At 35.7% G+C, this 15,803-nt stretch overlaps 1 protein-coding gene across 3 annotated transcripts in view; it reads left to right on the top strand.

Moving 5' to 3' along the window:
- GTDC1 (glycosyltransferase-like domain containing 1) overlaps positions 1-15,803 on the top strand; it is a 353,921-nt gene that overhangs the window by 292,941 nt on the left and 45,177 nt on the right. The window lies entirely within an intron of this gene.

Here is a 15,803-nt window from a genome sequence, read left to right as displayed (position 1 = left end):
TGCAGGTGAAGTAGTAATAAGCACACCACACCGGCCGGGCAAAGCGCCTTTGCCGAGGATTTGCCTTCCAGCACATTAAAACTCTAGAAGCTCTCCCAGCTGATCTGCAGCATCTGGTACCTAAAGGGATTTTCATCTTTGATTCTAAATGTTTGAACGTAAAATGTAGGGATTGAAAGTTGATGTGTAATGTGTTTCTGAATTTGTTTGTGCAACCTCACACTTCCAGCATAGCCTTTCTAAGGTAGTAACAGGTATATTTAAATCATATTTTACTTCGATTGTGACAGAGTTCAATATTCTTTGATGTGATTTTAAAATGCAGTGGGTCTAGATGAGATTAACCTGTTTCAAGGTAAAATAGATGTCTTCATTTACTCCCTTCTGAAAAGCTTTTTCTTTTATTGCATTAACCTTTGGTTGTCTCTGAAGTACTCTTTATTGCAAGAAAATCAGTTCTAAAAGTTGGTTCCAGGTTATCATGAAAATGTTAAATTAAATAATTTCTAGTCTGCTTTTACAAAACAGCAATATGGAGGGCAGAGTGAAAACCATGTTATTCAATACTTTGCACAAAATAAGACAGAGCTATGTTAATAAAATTAACAATATTAAATTGAATAATTCCCTCTCTTCCTTTGTATATTTTTGCTTTAATTTAATTTAATTGCCTAAAGTTAGTTGCTTAAAGAGATGCAGCATTATGTTTGTGCACATTCTTATTGTTAAAGCTAAATTATTTTTAATTTGGAGAAGAGGGAAAAAAGCCGCATCAGCAAGAGTAAATGCCAAAATATAAAAGTAACACATTCATCCTTACGGGTAATATAGTAGAACATTGGAAACTTGGAGGTTGCCAGACACATAGCTAACATTAGGGCTAATTTTGAAAATCTAGCGTGCAGTCAATTTTACTGATGCCTGGGGACATACAAGGTAGAAGCTGACAAGAGAACTAATTTTGTTTGGGTTATTTACTGCTATGCATCATCCGCAGGTTCCCGCCTGACACACAGCTATATGAAGGGGGATATTATCACACACTAAAAATTTATGTTGACATTCGATATTTGTTCAATATGTCAGCAGTATTACTTTCATAATCAAAAGAGTAAGAAAAAGAGAAAAGAAAAGCACTTTATGCTCATATAGATATATCTTTTTAATAACAGTCTATAAGGTTAATATAGTTTACCTTTGAGAGTATACAATGAAAACAAGCAGGGTTAGGAGGGGAAATGACAGAAAGCATCAACCCAAGCTGTTTGTTTGCCATTACCTAAGCGAGCCATGTCAGCTCTCTGGCCCGCGTCTGATAGCTATTTGTTGTACAGAGAGCACAGCATAAAAAAAATATCAAACTCTTAATACTATTGTGTGCCCATAACCATCTGTCACTGCTAGCCTGGAGATGAGAGGAAGATTACGAGGAATAAACACTGAGCCGCCGAGCATTGGTAAAGCCTTCGGGCAAAAAACTCTTGTGGGGACATCAAAGACATTCTAATTCCGAGGCAGTCAAGGATTACAGTGTGTAACCTGTGCTGACAACAGATAAATGACTGGCAATATTGTGCCAGAGCTGTTGGGTCCTGCATGGAGTACTGATGATGATGATGATGATGTTATCTTGCAGAATGGACTCTGCTGGGATAATTTTATGATAAAACACTTTTTTCAAATGCCACTGGGTCTAGGCAGACATTTACTAGCTACAGGGGTAGCAATCAGTTTCTTCAAAATTTACTGTTCTAAGCCCATTAGAGTTCCATCGCAGCAAGACTCTTCAATGAAAATCTAAAACGCCTATATTTTCGTTAGGAGAATTTATGCAAATGTTGTGAGCTGAACTCCTACCCTTTAGTGGTAGATGCTTTATCATCTGATTTATGTAAATTTGCTCATAAAAATACAGTTTATTTTTAATTGGTGAATATGAATTAGAAAATTAAGATTCTGGTTCAGCATTCATCAAACATCCCCAGCTACAAGCACACATTTCTTTAGACCCCTGATCGTATGGGTGGAAATCATATAATTGACCAGTCAATATGAATGGTATTCAGAAGGAAACTATGGTTTCTACTACAAATGACCAGGGATGTGTTTCTTATTCATCCCCCTTAGTTTGAGCCTCCCCCATCCTTGTACTTCACATATTCTTGTCAGTATTTTGAGCTGCCTTAACTCCCTGCTTGAAAAGGGGGGTTTTCTTTACAGTAGCCTGCAGGAAGCTCTTTAGAAGCAGGAAGTCTGTTGCATTTTCACCTTGGCCATGTATCTTTACCAGAGAAAATGCATTGATGATTGTTTCCATGTAAACCTAAAGGAGAAAGGAACACTGGAGAGGGCACTTGGATTCTTAGATCTTGTCATTACCTTGCCTAACAAAAGAAAAATAAAACCCTCCTCTTTGTCATAAAAAAATATGCCCATGAAATCATGCAGTTGCAGTAGCCAACTCTAAAAATGAAGTGATGCTGACCTCATTGTGTTAGTTCCACACTGGGATCATGAATGGTCTAAAATATAGTGTCAGCCTCTAACATATCTCATACTAAGTCAACCAAATGTAGAGCCTACTTGCTAGAATATGTATCAAAATCAAAAGTGACATTTTCTAGAAGACACATTCTGGCTTTAAATCTGTGTTAAAATGTCTGTGCATGAGAACAGGCCCTTAAATGCAATGCTTGCCCCTCTCCTCATTCTTTCTCAAACTGAGCTTGTCAAGGATTATAGTGTACAACATCTGCTGACAGTAGATAAATAACTGACAGTATTTTAGCAGAGTTGCTGGGTTCTCTGCAGAGTAATTTGTTTTCTCCTTTCTACCCAGTCCTTAATGTTTTGTTATAAACATCTATAGCAAAGCATGGTTAATAGAAGTGACTTATAGAGAAAGACCTGTAAAAAACAGGCTGCAATTGGCACTGCTTTTTTTTTTTTTTTTAACTATTTTCTTTCCAAATATTATACAAATATTGTAATATTAATCCACGTTCCGGCCTTTAAGCATTCTCTATAATTATTATGATGGGCATAAAAGACACACTGCTGGAAGGACCAAAAAAAACAAGTTTAGACTATATTGAAAGATCACTCTCTCAAGGCCACAGGTCTCAAACTCTTTGGTCTCAAGACCCCTACATACTCTTAAAAATTACTGGGATACCAAAGAGCTCTTGTTTGTTGGGATTATACCTATCAACATTTACTGTGTTAGAAATTAAAACTGAGGAAAAAGTTTTAAAATCTACATTAGAGTGTTTTAAAATAGCAATAAAGAACCAAATATATGTTAACATAAATAATGTGTTTTTATGAAAATTAACTGTATTTTCCAAAAAAAAAAAAAATCAGTGAGAAGAGCAACATTACATTTTTAAAAATCTATGTCTGTCTAAATAGAAGATATTTGGATTCTTGTAACTGCTTAAGTGTTTAATTTGTTGCAATATCTTCTTTTGGTAGAAGTTTATGAAGAAATTCTGCCTCACAAAGAAATATAGCTGGAAAAGTTGAGTGTTTAATGATTTCTTCAGATTACTGTAGATATTCTTCTTTGATACTATACCAAAACTTGACAAGTAGGAGTTCCTTAAAGGTTTGCTGCAATATGGAATATGAAATCACATAAATGATTTCTTCATGTTCCATTACATGCAGTTTGAATGGATTTTGTAGCATCATGCATTGGTTATTTGGGAAATATAGGTTCACCAAATTGAAGATCTTCTAAATGTTGACACAATTCATTATACAATTTCAAAAAGTCATATTTGTTAATATCAGCATTGATCTCTTAAAGAGACATTTTTGAGTAATGGGAAGCTGTCAAGCTAAGAGTGTGAGTGCAATTTTTCAAAATTCTAATGTTCCCTTAAAAGCTTAAATTTATCATTGCAACAAGTATTATCACTTGTTTTTCCTTGAGTGACAAGTTCACACGGTTCATGTTTGAGAAAATGTCTGCCAAATAGCAAAGTCTGATTAACTGTGGTTTGTCTATCAGTTGTTCTTTGAAATAAAGTCACTGTTTCATGAAAAGACAACTAGTTTAGCTCACAACTCAAACAAGCATGCAAATACTTTTCCTCAGGACAGCTATTGTATCTTGGTATGCATGTGTGTTCCTCATTTTATTACATAGAATATTAAAAAATATCAAGGGGATGAACTTTAATAAAATTAATAAATTTTACTGCTTCTTCAAGGACATGCTTAAGTAAAACAGACTTATTTGTGCCATTGCCTTGAATTGTGCTAAGACACCAGCATCTTTATTCACCAGTGTTTTTCACTATGAGGGCCTATGTCAACACAGAGAAAAAGGCAAATTACATCTTTAGTATCCTTATGAAAATGATTTTACTTTGCAGCCTCCTTGAAAAAGTCTTGAATATACCCAAGAATTCAGACTACCGTTTGAAAACCACTGTCAAATGGAATCGATGTGATGTATGTAAATATGGCTGCCACCAGCCATTGGAATTGCCTAATTTTTTGTTCTCATAGACTAATTTTTTTTTTCCCTGAATATTAACATATTGTATTTTTTTGGTTTAAAACTTGACAGTGAACAAGGGTTTATCTTATAAAAGTCAACTCTCTCAGACCAAACACAATTTGCCTCAATGTGGGCTAAGTAGCTAGGAAACCCTAGGATACAGATCTGTGATATGAGAAATTCTGCTCAGATCATTAAACCTCTGTGATTGGCCCATAATTGGATGCATTCTTGTTAATAAAAATAAGAAGTGGGCCATGAGGCATGTTAAAAAGTTTGAAATTATTAGAGGAGCCATAGTTATAAGTTCTACCATGAGCTCATCACTTGGGATATAGGGAAATTATCAAAGCTCTTCGCTTAAAGTAGAATGACTTTTTGTGAGCTATATGGTATTTGCAGCATTTTCCATAAAATAATGATGAATCAATTTGTGCAAAGTTGATATAAAGAGTGTGAATTCAGAAAGGACAAAGTCCAGTCATTGAGAACGAAAAACAGTTTTGAAACGAACTTAGGTTAGTCGCTGAAGTAAAACATGTACCATAATATTGAATGACTTTGACATCTATATTTTTAGAAACTTTGGCAATTTCTAGCACAATATATGATTGATATAAAGTGGAAAATTATGCTTTATTACTTGGTACTAAAATAAATTGCTCTGTTTCACTCTTTGACTCTCTGAGGTTTAAAAATATAACTTCAAAAACAAAATCAATGACTAGTCTTCTGAAAGGATGTGTTTTGGATGATTGAATGATATGCTTTTCAGGCCAGAATAAACTTACCTTGGTTTTCTCATTGCTGAAATAACTTAGGAAAAGTATGGTGAGTAGGCCATCTTAAATCTTTTAGGCTTTTCTGGTCATTACCTTGTAATAGAATACTTTGAGAAGGACAGAGGATAATGTGGGGTGGAGAATACTTTTGGAAATCAGTCTTCAGGTACCATGCTAGGCTGTGAACAGAAGGGCAAAGTGCTAATTTTTGGACACTAATGTTCTTTGTTCTATTTCAATGTTATGTGTAAATCTGTTTTTCTAAGAGAAGAATGATCCTCACAGAATAATGGTTCCGGAAAAGATGTTCACATGCTCTGGCTCTCTGCTTTTCAGCACACTCCACCAAAACTTCCTCATACCTGTGAGAATCCATCTTACGTGTTCTGATCTCTAAAAAAGATGATTTCATAGATGTTTTCCAGTAGTATTATTCATTTTCACAGTTAAGTAACCCTTGATGTAAGGAATATTTGCTTTATAACTATTTTAAGTAGCTAGTTGTCAGACTGACTAAGAATAATGACCAATAGCTCTTCGAAAGGGATCATCCAGCCAGTTCTGTGTTTTGCCATCAATTAGACAGTCAAAGCTCACGTGAAATAATAAGGTTCTAATTATTTATAGTCATTCTCAATTTGGTGATAAGTTTTCTTTAGTTACCTTTCTCATACCTAGAGTGTTTTGGGGAATTTATTGGTTAGTTTGTTTGTTTGGTTTTTATCTTTAAAGAATTTTGTCTTTAAAGAGAATGAACTCTGGCATTTAAAAAACAAAAAGCTCTCTAAAGAATTTTACTAGAATTTTTGGGAAAAATTATAATCAAATATCTGGCTAAAATTACCGTGTTGCTATATGACTTACAGTTTTATTTTATCCTCTAACATAGCACTATTAGATTAATCTATGGGAATCTATTTCAGGATTTTGAATTAGTGGTAAGAAAATAGGTACTAAGAAATCCATGGCCAAAGAAAGAGCCTCACCAGAATCCCATTTATAATTTCCAAAATCCCGTATTTGGTGCCTTGCTGACTATTTTCCAAATCATTGAACATATGGAAAATAAATACAGATTCAACATTTAGTTTTTCATTGCCTCTTGGATTGTTTTTAACATTTTAACACACCATGTCAGCATAAGGACAGTCACTATCTTGGTATTGTTATAATACCAATAGCAGTCACTATCTTGGTACTGCTATAATAGAATATCATAAACGAAAACTCTTGTACCGTTTTCCTGCCCAACAAGGTTAAAAAGTTCACTAAGCATGATTCATTTTGTAAACATACTAATTGTTGCAAAAGACACTGTTTCATTATGGTATGCTTATGACAGTCATCTTCAACTGCTTAAGACCCACATTTGCCTAAGGATCCTCTGTCACCATTCTTTTGATCAAATTCTTACACCAGACTTCACTTAACATCATAGTCAGGGGTGGGTGAGTTGGGAAGTACATAGCTAGATGATATGGATGGATGGATGGATGGATGGACAGATAGGTGGACAGGTGGATTGACAGATAGATCATCTGTTTCTTTGCTATATGTTTTTATGTTACATACATGATTGTGTGTGAATTTAAATATATTTCTCCTTTCCGGTCACTGAGACTTTTTCCACTCCGTCCCAGTAGACCTAACTTCTCTTTAATTAGCCTACTCTTTTCTACTTTTTTTTTTTGAGACTAATATTCCTCCTGTTTCTCTTAATGTGTGGTGTTACCTGCCTTTCCATGATGGTAGTCATCATTATATTTCTCTAGTGATGCCTTCTAATCCTCTGCCTTCCACAGACATCTTCCCTGATTTAAATTCCAGTGATGTGTTAATCCCCCTGACTGTGAATGTCCATGCACCAAAGGCACTGTGCAGTCCAGCGTACCACATAAACATGTAACAGAACTTTGCACTTTCCACATGCCTCCTAGCCCTACTCATTTCATGTTTTAATAGTGGCATTTGTTTTAGGTTCTAAAGTTTTTCAGGATAGAGACAGAAACCTTTTTTTTGTTTAGGGGGAGTTTTTTCCATGTCATCTAACCAGAGTGCCTGGCAATTAGGGGTACTTAGTCAATGTTACTTAATGTTAATGAATTATAGGGTGACTGTTTGGTAATTGATAATCACCCGCTCAGTAAGTCCAGTTGAGGTTCTGTCTCTCTTTCTGGGAAGAATTCAGTTTATCAAATGACAGATAGACACGGTCATGTGATCAGCATTGCTTTTACAAAGCCTGTGGTTTCTTGGTTTGTTTTCTTTTATGAAATGCCTTTATAGGCATTGCAAATACAAATCCTTCAAGATTTTGTTAAAATAGAATAATGCATTTTAACAGAAGAATAGTAATGTTTTGGAGGAAAAGCTCAAACTGGTTAAAACCAAAGTAATTTCTAAGTTATTATGGAACAATAAATCCAGAAGTGAAGATCCCTGTAGATTATTTTTTAACCTACCCTCCACCATAATCCAGATGTTAAGTCATTTTGAAACAATCCATTGAAATCGCTTTTTAAACTCTTATGTGAAATCCTAAGTGAATGAGCTCCAATAGCTTTTCTAGATTACCCAGGAAGGTTTTCATTTATTTATTTATTTTTTACTCAGTCAATCATACCAAAAAATTCCAAGGTAGCACAGCAATAACTATTACAAATTATGTAAGCTTTTTCTCCCCCCCCATCATCTTTATTGGCTGTGCAACTAATTAGCTATTTCAGCATTATTTGGCCTAGCATCATTTGTTGGTTAAACAAAAGAAGGTGAAAATTAGAAACAGAGAAATGAAATGTTTAAGGTTTGTTCTTACTAAGACGTATACTCATAGTCCCTATGTCCTGTTGAAGGAAATAATTTATCATGATCTTCGTCAAAAGCATTTCTCTCTTTGCTGTCCTTTTTTATTAATTTAGATATGTTTCTGAGATGAGAATTGATGTTACTTCTAATTATGGTTACATGTAGTTAATTTCCTTCTTTTTTCTTAAGCTTGGTGTGAAAGGCAGTTTCCTCTAAAAGAGGCGGTGGGGAGCTGGTTACAGGGAGGGAAGAATACTGATAGAGCTGATCTTCCTGTTGCCTTAGCAACAGATTTATTTATTAGGGGTTGAAATGACATGAGTTAATATACCGCATACCTGCTGATCGGCAGACTCCCCTATTTCAGCTGCAGTTGACAATTAAGTCCTGGACAGCTACAGCCAGGGGTTAATGTTCCTCATTAGGAGAACTAGGTCATTACTGGGAAATCAAGGCACTTAAGGCAGCATGGGTAAAATACAAAATTCAGCATCTAGATGAGTGAGGCTTTTTTATGTTAATTAACCTTATTTTCCTAGGTTTAAAAAAATCTTATATGCACATGACAGTGGATCAATTAATTGAAAAAAGAGCTGGTTTACTTTACTCTCTGAGTTGTCTTCATTTTCTTTGCAAGGATTTCATTATTTTATGGAAAATTCTTATGTCTATATGATGAGTAAAAAGGGTATTAAAATTAAGAAGGGAATCATCATGGAAATCAGCTTTACCACAAGGGAATGAGCAAATAAAAGCCTTGGAAATGAAAATAAATAAGCTTTGCTAATACCTCACCTAAGGAGCAGAATATAAGCCCATCAGAGCTGAGAGACATTTAGAGGTACTTCTTTGCTTCTTTATTAAGCAGTTACATAGTTATTTGACCTTCAGAAACTGAAACTTTGGAAAAGTGATTCCAAGTGATTTGTAAACATTCTATTTGCAGAAAGCTGTATAGCAGTTTAACAAACAATAACTTTCCAGTTCATAATTGGCTTTTAAAAATACTAATAAAATTAGATACATTCGTTGAAAGTTTTTATTAAAATGTCTGAGTGGGTGCTTTTTTTCACTTGATAAGTTCATAAATAATGTATCAAGCCCCTTCTGAAAGCTTTGTTACTTCTTTAAAGAGCCTTTATGTTGAAAGGGGAGTATTTACAGAGTAGAAAAAGATTTATTCCCCAGAATTCTGTTTTATCTTCATTACTGTACTGCCTCCATTGAAAACACTTCTTACCAGTTTTTTCACTTGTGGTAACTTTGTAAACATGAACAAAAGCAAAAAGGTGCTCTTACCATCTTCATCCCCTAAAATACTATGTCTCTTCAACTGAAAAACTAAATCATTAAAATTTTCCTCCCTCCACCCACATGCTATATAAACTGTTCTTATTCATGTAAAATTAATCGATTGACCCCAGAGACTTAGTATGGAACTCTTGACATTTTTTGCCCCACCAAAAGAAATGTGCAATTCTCCTTTAACCGATTTGCTCTCTATGGTTCGGTGTATATGTTTGCAACCCCCAAAATTCATTGTCCTATTATATAAGGGAAACCAGGCCTTCTGACACTTCTTTAGAAAATGCAACTCTAGGCCAGGCGCGGTGGCTCAAGCCTGTAATCCCAGCACTTTGGGAGGCCAAGACAGGCGGATCACGAGGTCAGGAGATCGAGACCATCCTGGCTAACACGGTGAAACCCCGTCTCTACTAAAAAATACAAAAAAGCTAGCCGGGCGTGGTGGCGGCGCCTGTAGTCCCAGCTACTTGGGAGGCTGAGGCAGGAGAATGGCGTAAACCCCGGAGGCGGAGCTTGCAGTGAGCTGAGATCCGGCCACTGCACTCCAGCCTGGGCGACAGAGCAAGACTCCGTCTCAAAAAAAAAAGAAAATGCAACTCTAGTAAACCTCTGTTAGTATCATGTAATTGCAACTTATCCTCAGACTTGGCAGAAAATTACTGTATTAGGTGGCACCACTCACCTTCTTAGAGAAGCATTTGTTTCCAGTCTAAAATTAGACATGAGCCTTATGCAACTGCCCCTCTTCACCTACCATAGTCAATTCTTGATTTTAACAAGAACACTTTTAATGGAGAAATTGTTTCCCCAATTTGAGAATCGTTGCCCAAGAGCCAGAGTCCTAGCATGAGGAGCTATGGAAGAAACTGTTAGCTATCCCCCAAATTTCTCTCTTTTTCTTGGGAATACAGACCACATTTTCCAGCCTCTATTGCCGTTTACTTGGGGTGGCTGCATGACTGGTTCTTAGCCAATAAATGTAATAGAAAAAAGTGATGTGGGCCACTTCCAGGCCTGCCCCATAAAAATTTATCACCCACTTTCTCCCATGTTTTTTCTCCCTCCTCGCTGGACAGACATAGAAAGCACTTGTTAAAGATGACAGTGTCTCCTTTGGCTTGGAACCTTAAACAGCTACGTGGAAGACGACTGCCCTTCTGATCTAGGGTACCTGCCTAGTACTCTTACATGAGCCTTTTACATTTTGTTAATCCATTTAATGCAGTGAACCTACCTTAGTAGATGTGGAAAGCTGCTATTATAATCCAGACAATATAGTGGTGGTTTGACTGGGGTAGTAGCAGTGGCGATCGTAAGTGTTCAGGATATATTTCGAATATTTTGGCCTGAGTAAGTGGATAAATGAAGGTGCTATTTACTGAGATGGAGAACACTTGGGGAGATCGATTTTTAAAGTTTGCATTTGGACATATTGTTAGAGATGTTTTAGACACACGTGGAGATTTCAAGTTGGAAGCTGATACTCAAGTCTGTTATTCAGATGAGCAGTCAACACTAAAGATAGAAATTTGGGAGTAATCAGCGTAGATGTGTACAATTCCTTTAAAACAGGTTTAAAATATATGTTAAGCTTCCTGATTTTAAACATTATATTTCTACTAATTCTGTAGGCAGCAGTTATAGCCTAGTTATAGTTATAGCATAGTAGGTTCTGAGTCTCTATGTAAGTCCTGTCTGTCACAGTTATCAGCCTTGTGCCTTCAGTAAAGTTATCTTCTCTCTAACTTCAGTTTTCTTCTTTATAAGATGGGAATAATGTTAACTACATTACAGAATTGTTCTGAGGATTAAAGAAGATGATATATGTAATTGCGTTAGCACAGTTCCTGGCACAGAGTAAGCACTCACTAAACATTAGCTATTCTTAGTAGTAAATAATATAGAGTACTTCATTAGCTCACATGGGACTCTCACTTATGCCCACTATCTCTTATTGGTTAAAATCAATTTTTTCTTAACTCTCCTAGAAAAAAAGAAAAGAAATAACTAAATAAAGTCATCTTTTTTCATCTTCATTTTCAGCCTACCCAAAACAAGTACATACTGTACAGAAAAATGGAATTAAGCTACAGAGCAAACACTTCTAAGGAGCAGCATCTGCCTTGTAAATGAAGTCTATAAAAGGCTACCAAATGTCCCTTCACATTTTTATGATTGTTAGTTAGAGTATTACTAAACCTGGATGGAATTTTTTTGAGGCTCTTACATCAAGCACCCACACTGTAAATATCACAAATTATTTCCGTTTTTAACAAGATGGCTGCTGTGAGCCTTCGCTGAAGATTTTAGCAGGAATGATATAGTTTTAAAGATATGCTTTGATAAAAAGCACTTTCTGCCTGTATAATTGTCATATTTTTAAGCACATTACTGTTTTTAAAACAGCTTTAATGGGGTATAATTTGTATGTCAAAAAATTTACCCATTTTAAATATACAATTCAGTGATTTTTAGTAAATTTACAGAGTTGCACAACTATCCCACAGTCCAGTTTTAGAACATTTCCATCACCTTAGAAGGAATTCTCCTGCCCCATTAGGGTCAAACCCTGTTTTCACCCCTGACCCAGGAAACCACTAATCTACTTCCTCTCACTATAGATTTGCCTTTTCTGAATATTCATGTAAATTGATTCATACAATATGTGGTCTTTTGCGTCTGGTTTCTATCACTTAGTGTTTTTGAGGATCATCCATGTTGTAGCACGTATCAGTAGTCCTTTCCTTTCTAATGCTGAATAATGTTCCATTATATGGGTATAACACCTATTGCTTATTCATTTGTCATATGATGGACATTTGGATTGTTTTCACTTTTTTAGCTCTTAAGAATAATGCTCTTGGTACATTTGCATAGAAGTCTTTATGTGGATGTATGTTTTCACTTTGAGGGGTTAGATACCTAGCAGTGGAATCATTGAGTTATCTGATAAATGTATGTTTAAGTTTTTTTAAAACAGGCAGATCACATTTTAAATACCTAGTAATTCTTTCTTAGATTCATTCATTCATTTAAAAATGTTTATTTAACCACTTCTAAAGCCAGACACCATACTGTGTACTAGATATAGTCAACTCTTGATTATCCACCGTAATAAAAATTAAATGTAGTCTGGATATTTAAAGTCTCCTTGTTATCCATAAACCTAATATAGAGCATTTTTTCAAGTGTCTTCAGCATAAAAAGTCAATCTTAATGGGCCTATTACCCCAAACAAGTATTGAATGGCTGTATGTTAGGGAGCTACCAGAAATTCAAAGATGAAAGGTATAACCTTTAGAAGCCCAAAGTACAGGAAGAGAGACGGGTGTATGGCCTCCATATACTTCCAATGTCCTTGCCATTTTCTAAAATAAAATACATCTAAATTCAAGCCCCTGCTTTTTTTCCCCTAAACTCTTTTATACTCCTGTTTATAAATGGTACATTTATTCCCTCGCATTCAGCTCCAAATTATTACCTCGTTTGATTCCTCTTCACTTGAACAGTATATTTGCTTCCTATGGCTGCTGTAACAAATTAGCACCAACTTGGCAGCCTAAAACAACAGAAATTTGTTCTCTTACAGTTCTGGAGGTCAGAAATCAGAATTCAGTATCCCTGGGCTGAAATCAAGGTGTTAGCATGGCCTCATTCCTTCCAGAGGCTCAATTTCTGGTGGCTGCCACCAATCCATCTTCAGTTTGTGGCTGCATCACTCCATTCTCTGCCTCCAGTCACATTGCTTTCTCCTCTTTGGTCTGTGTCAAATCTCCCTGTTCTTCCCTCTTATAAGAATACATGCAGTTACATTGAGGGCCCACTCAGATGTTCAAAGATAATCTCCCTGTGTCAGAATGCTTAATTATATCTGCAAAGTCCTTTTTTTTTTTTCTTTTTTCTTTTTTTTTTTTTTTTTGCCATGTAATAGGTAACATTCATGAGTTCCAAGAATTAAAATGCAGATGTCTTTTGGGAGGCCATTTTTCAAGCTTGTACAAGCACCATGTGCAATCACTATGAAGTTATTCATTTGTTCGTTCATTCATTTTATACTTTTTGAGTATGTTACCATCAGGAAGTGAATCAAGAACTGAAGATAGAATGATGAGGAAAAATCACACACACAGTCTCTGCTCACTTGGAGTTTACAGTAAATATTAATCAAATAAAAATTTGTCTGTGATAAATGTTACGAAGGAGAAATAGAAAGAATAAGTAACTTTTCACATAAACATTAATGTTCCTTATAAATGCTTTGAAAAATACAGAAAAGTTCAAATAAAGAAATTTTTAAAACTCACTGCAGATATCTACCATGCATAAGTAATTACTATTCTGTTGTTGTTGTCTTTTCATTTTTTTCTTTTTTCCAATTAGGAATTCATGGTGGAAATCATTACTATTCTTGATAAATAATTAACATGTGTTTCATTCCATATTTCTGTTTGGAACTTAAACACTCGGTTGATTTTTTTAAGTAATTACCCAAGTGATTTTAATATACAAACTTACCCACATATATACCTCTTTCTTTGGTTATTATTCCCTCTTACATATTAGACCTTTTCTTTTGCCTGAAGAACATCCTTAAGAATTGCTTTTAGTGAGGGACTGTTGGTGGCAGTCTCATCTGAAAGTATCTTTTATCTCCCAGTTATTCTTTGAGTATATCTTTGCTGAGTTTATAGCTGTAGGTTGAGACTACAGTCTCTCAGCTTTATTTTGCTATTGAGAAGTTATTTAATCAGGGTTTTCTCTCTAGCTGCTTTAAAGATCTTGTCTTTGTCTTTGGTGTTCTTCACCTTCACTGTGATAATGTCTAGAAATCCACTTCTTTTCATCTTACTTGGAATTCGTCAGACTTCTTAAATCTTTTTTTTTTTTTTTTTTTTTTTTTTTTTCATGTTGCTCTTGTTGCTTAGGCTGGAGTGCAAAGAGACAGAGTCTCGCTCTGTCTCCCAGGCTGGAGTGCAGTGGGGCGATCTCAGCTTACTGCAAGCTCTGCCTCCCAGGTTCACATCATTCTCCCTCCTCAGCCTCCGGAGTAGCTGGGACTACAGGCACCTGCCACCACACCTGGCTAATTTTTGTATTTTTAGTAGAGTCAGGGTTTCACCAACACATGCTAGCCAGGATGGTCTCGATCCCCTGACCTCATAATCCACCCACCTCAGCTTCCCTAAGTGCTGGGATTATAGGCGTGAGCCACCACGCCTGGCCAACTTCTTAAATCTTTAAGTTGGCTCTTTCATCCGTCCTGGGAAACATTTACCATTATATCTTCAGGTATTTCCTCTGCTTCATTCTCTCTCTTCTCTCCTTTTGGAATCTGGATCTGGATCTTTCTTACTATCATATTTTTAAGCTTTTTTTTTTCATATTTTCATGTCTTTTTATAATCTGGATTCTAGATAATTTTTTCACGTTTATCTTTGAGTTTTCTAATCCTCTCTTAAGCTATATTGAACGTGCTTTTAATTGTATCCCTTGACTTTAATGATTTTTTTTAAATTTCTCAAATTTCTTTTTGTGACTTTTTCAAAACTCTTTGGTCAGCTTTATTAATAGTGCCTTGCTCTTTACATATTTAAGTCTCTTATTTCTTTAAACACTTAAAACATACTGCTTTTGTATTCCATGTTTGATAATTTTGGTATCCGAGCGCATTGTGGGTCTGCTGCCTTGTTTCTCTTTGCTTATGGGGCTTTGTTTCCTGTGTGTTTTTTAAATGTTGATCATGAGCCTATATTTTTTGTAATTTTATCATGGGAAATTCTTTGAGACCTGCCTAAATTGTATCTAGATTTCTCCTGAAGGGATGTGTGTTTGCCTCTGTCGGGTGCTTAAGGGAGCTACCAGCCCAATGTGAGATTAGGAAATTACAGGAGAATTTTATTAATCTGTAGCAATAACGTCCATCTTCACATCTCTCCCATGCATTCTGTTCTTTCCATCCCACTGATGCCCCATTCTCCTGGTTCCAGTCCTTCTTAATGTAAACCTAAACTACTTAACAGCCTTCTAATTTTCTCTTTTCTGACCTTGGCACCCTCCAATTCATATCTAGGGTAACTATCCCAACCCATTACCTTCTTCAAGTCATTTTGTTCAGAGTTCTTCTGTGGCCTTCACTGTCTTTATCAGTGGTCTCAACCCTGGCTGCCCATTAATATGAGGAATTTTTCCCAAATTAAGAATGTCTGCCTGCCGTATACCAATTAAACTAGAACTTCTGAGAGCAGGCTCTTGCATCCTTTTTTAAAAAACATCCTGGACAACTCTACTATGCCGTCAGGATTGAGAACTACTGGTCTGCAGAAGAACTTTTTTTTTTTTTTAAGGAATTCCCGTAATCTAGCAGATAAGACCTTGTAGGACAGTGGTGCTTAACCCTGGCT

This window comes from Colobus angolensis, unplaced genomic scaffold, assembly GCF_000951035.1.
Source record: "Colobus angolensis palliatus isolate OR3802 unplaced genomic scaffold, Cang.pa_1.0 Scaffold147, whole genome shotgun sequence".
Lineage (NCBI taxonomy): Eukaryota > Metazoa > Chordata > Mammalia > Primates > Cercopithecidae > Colobus > Colobus angolensis.
Note: the sequence above shows the minus strand (reverse complement) of the source record. Positions and strands in the feature narration are given on the sequence as shown.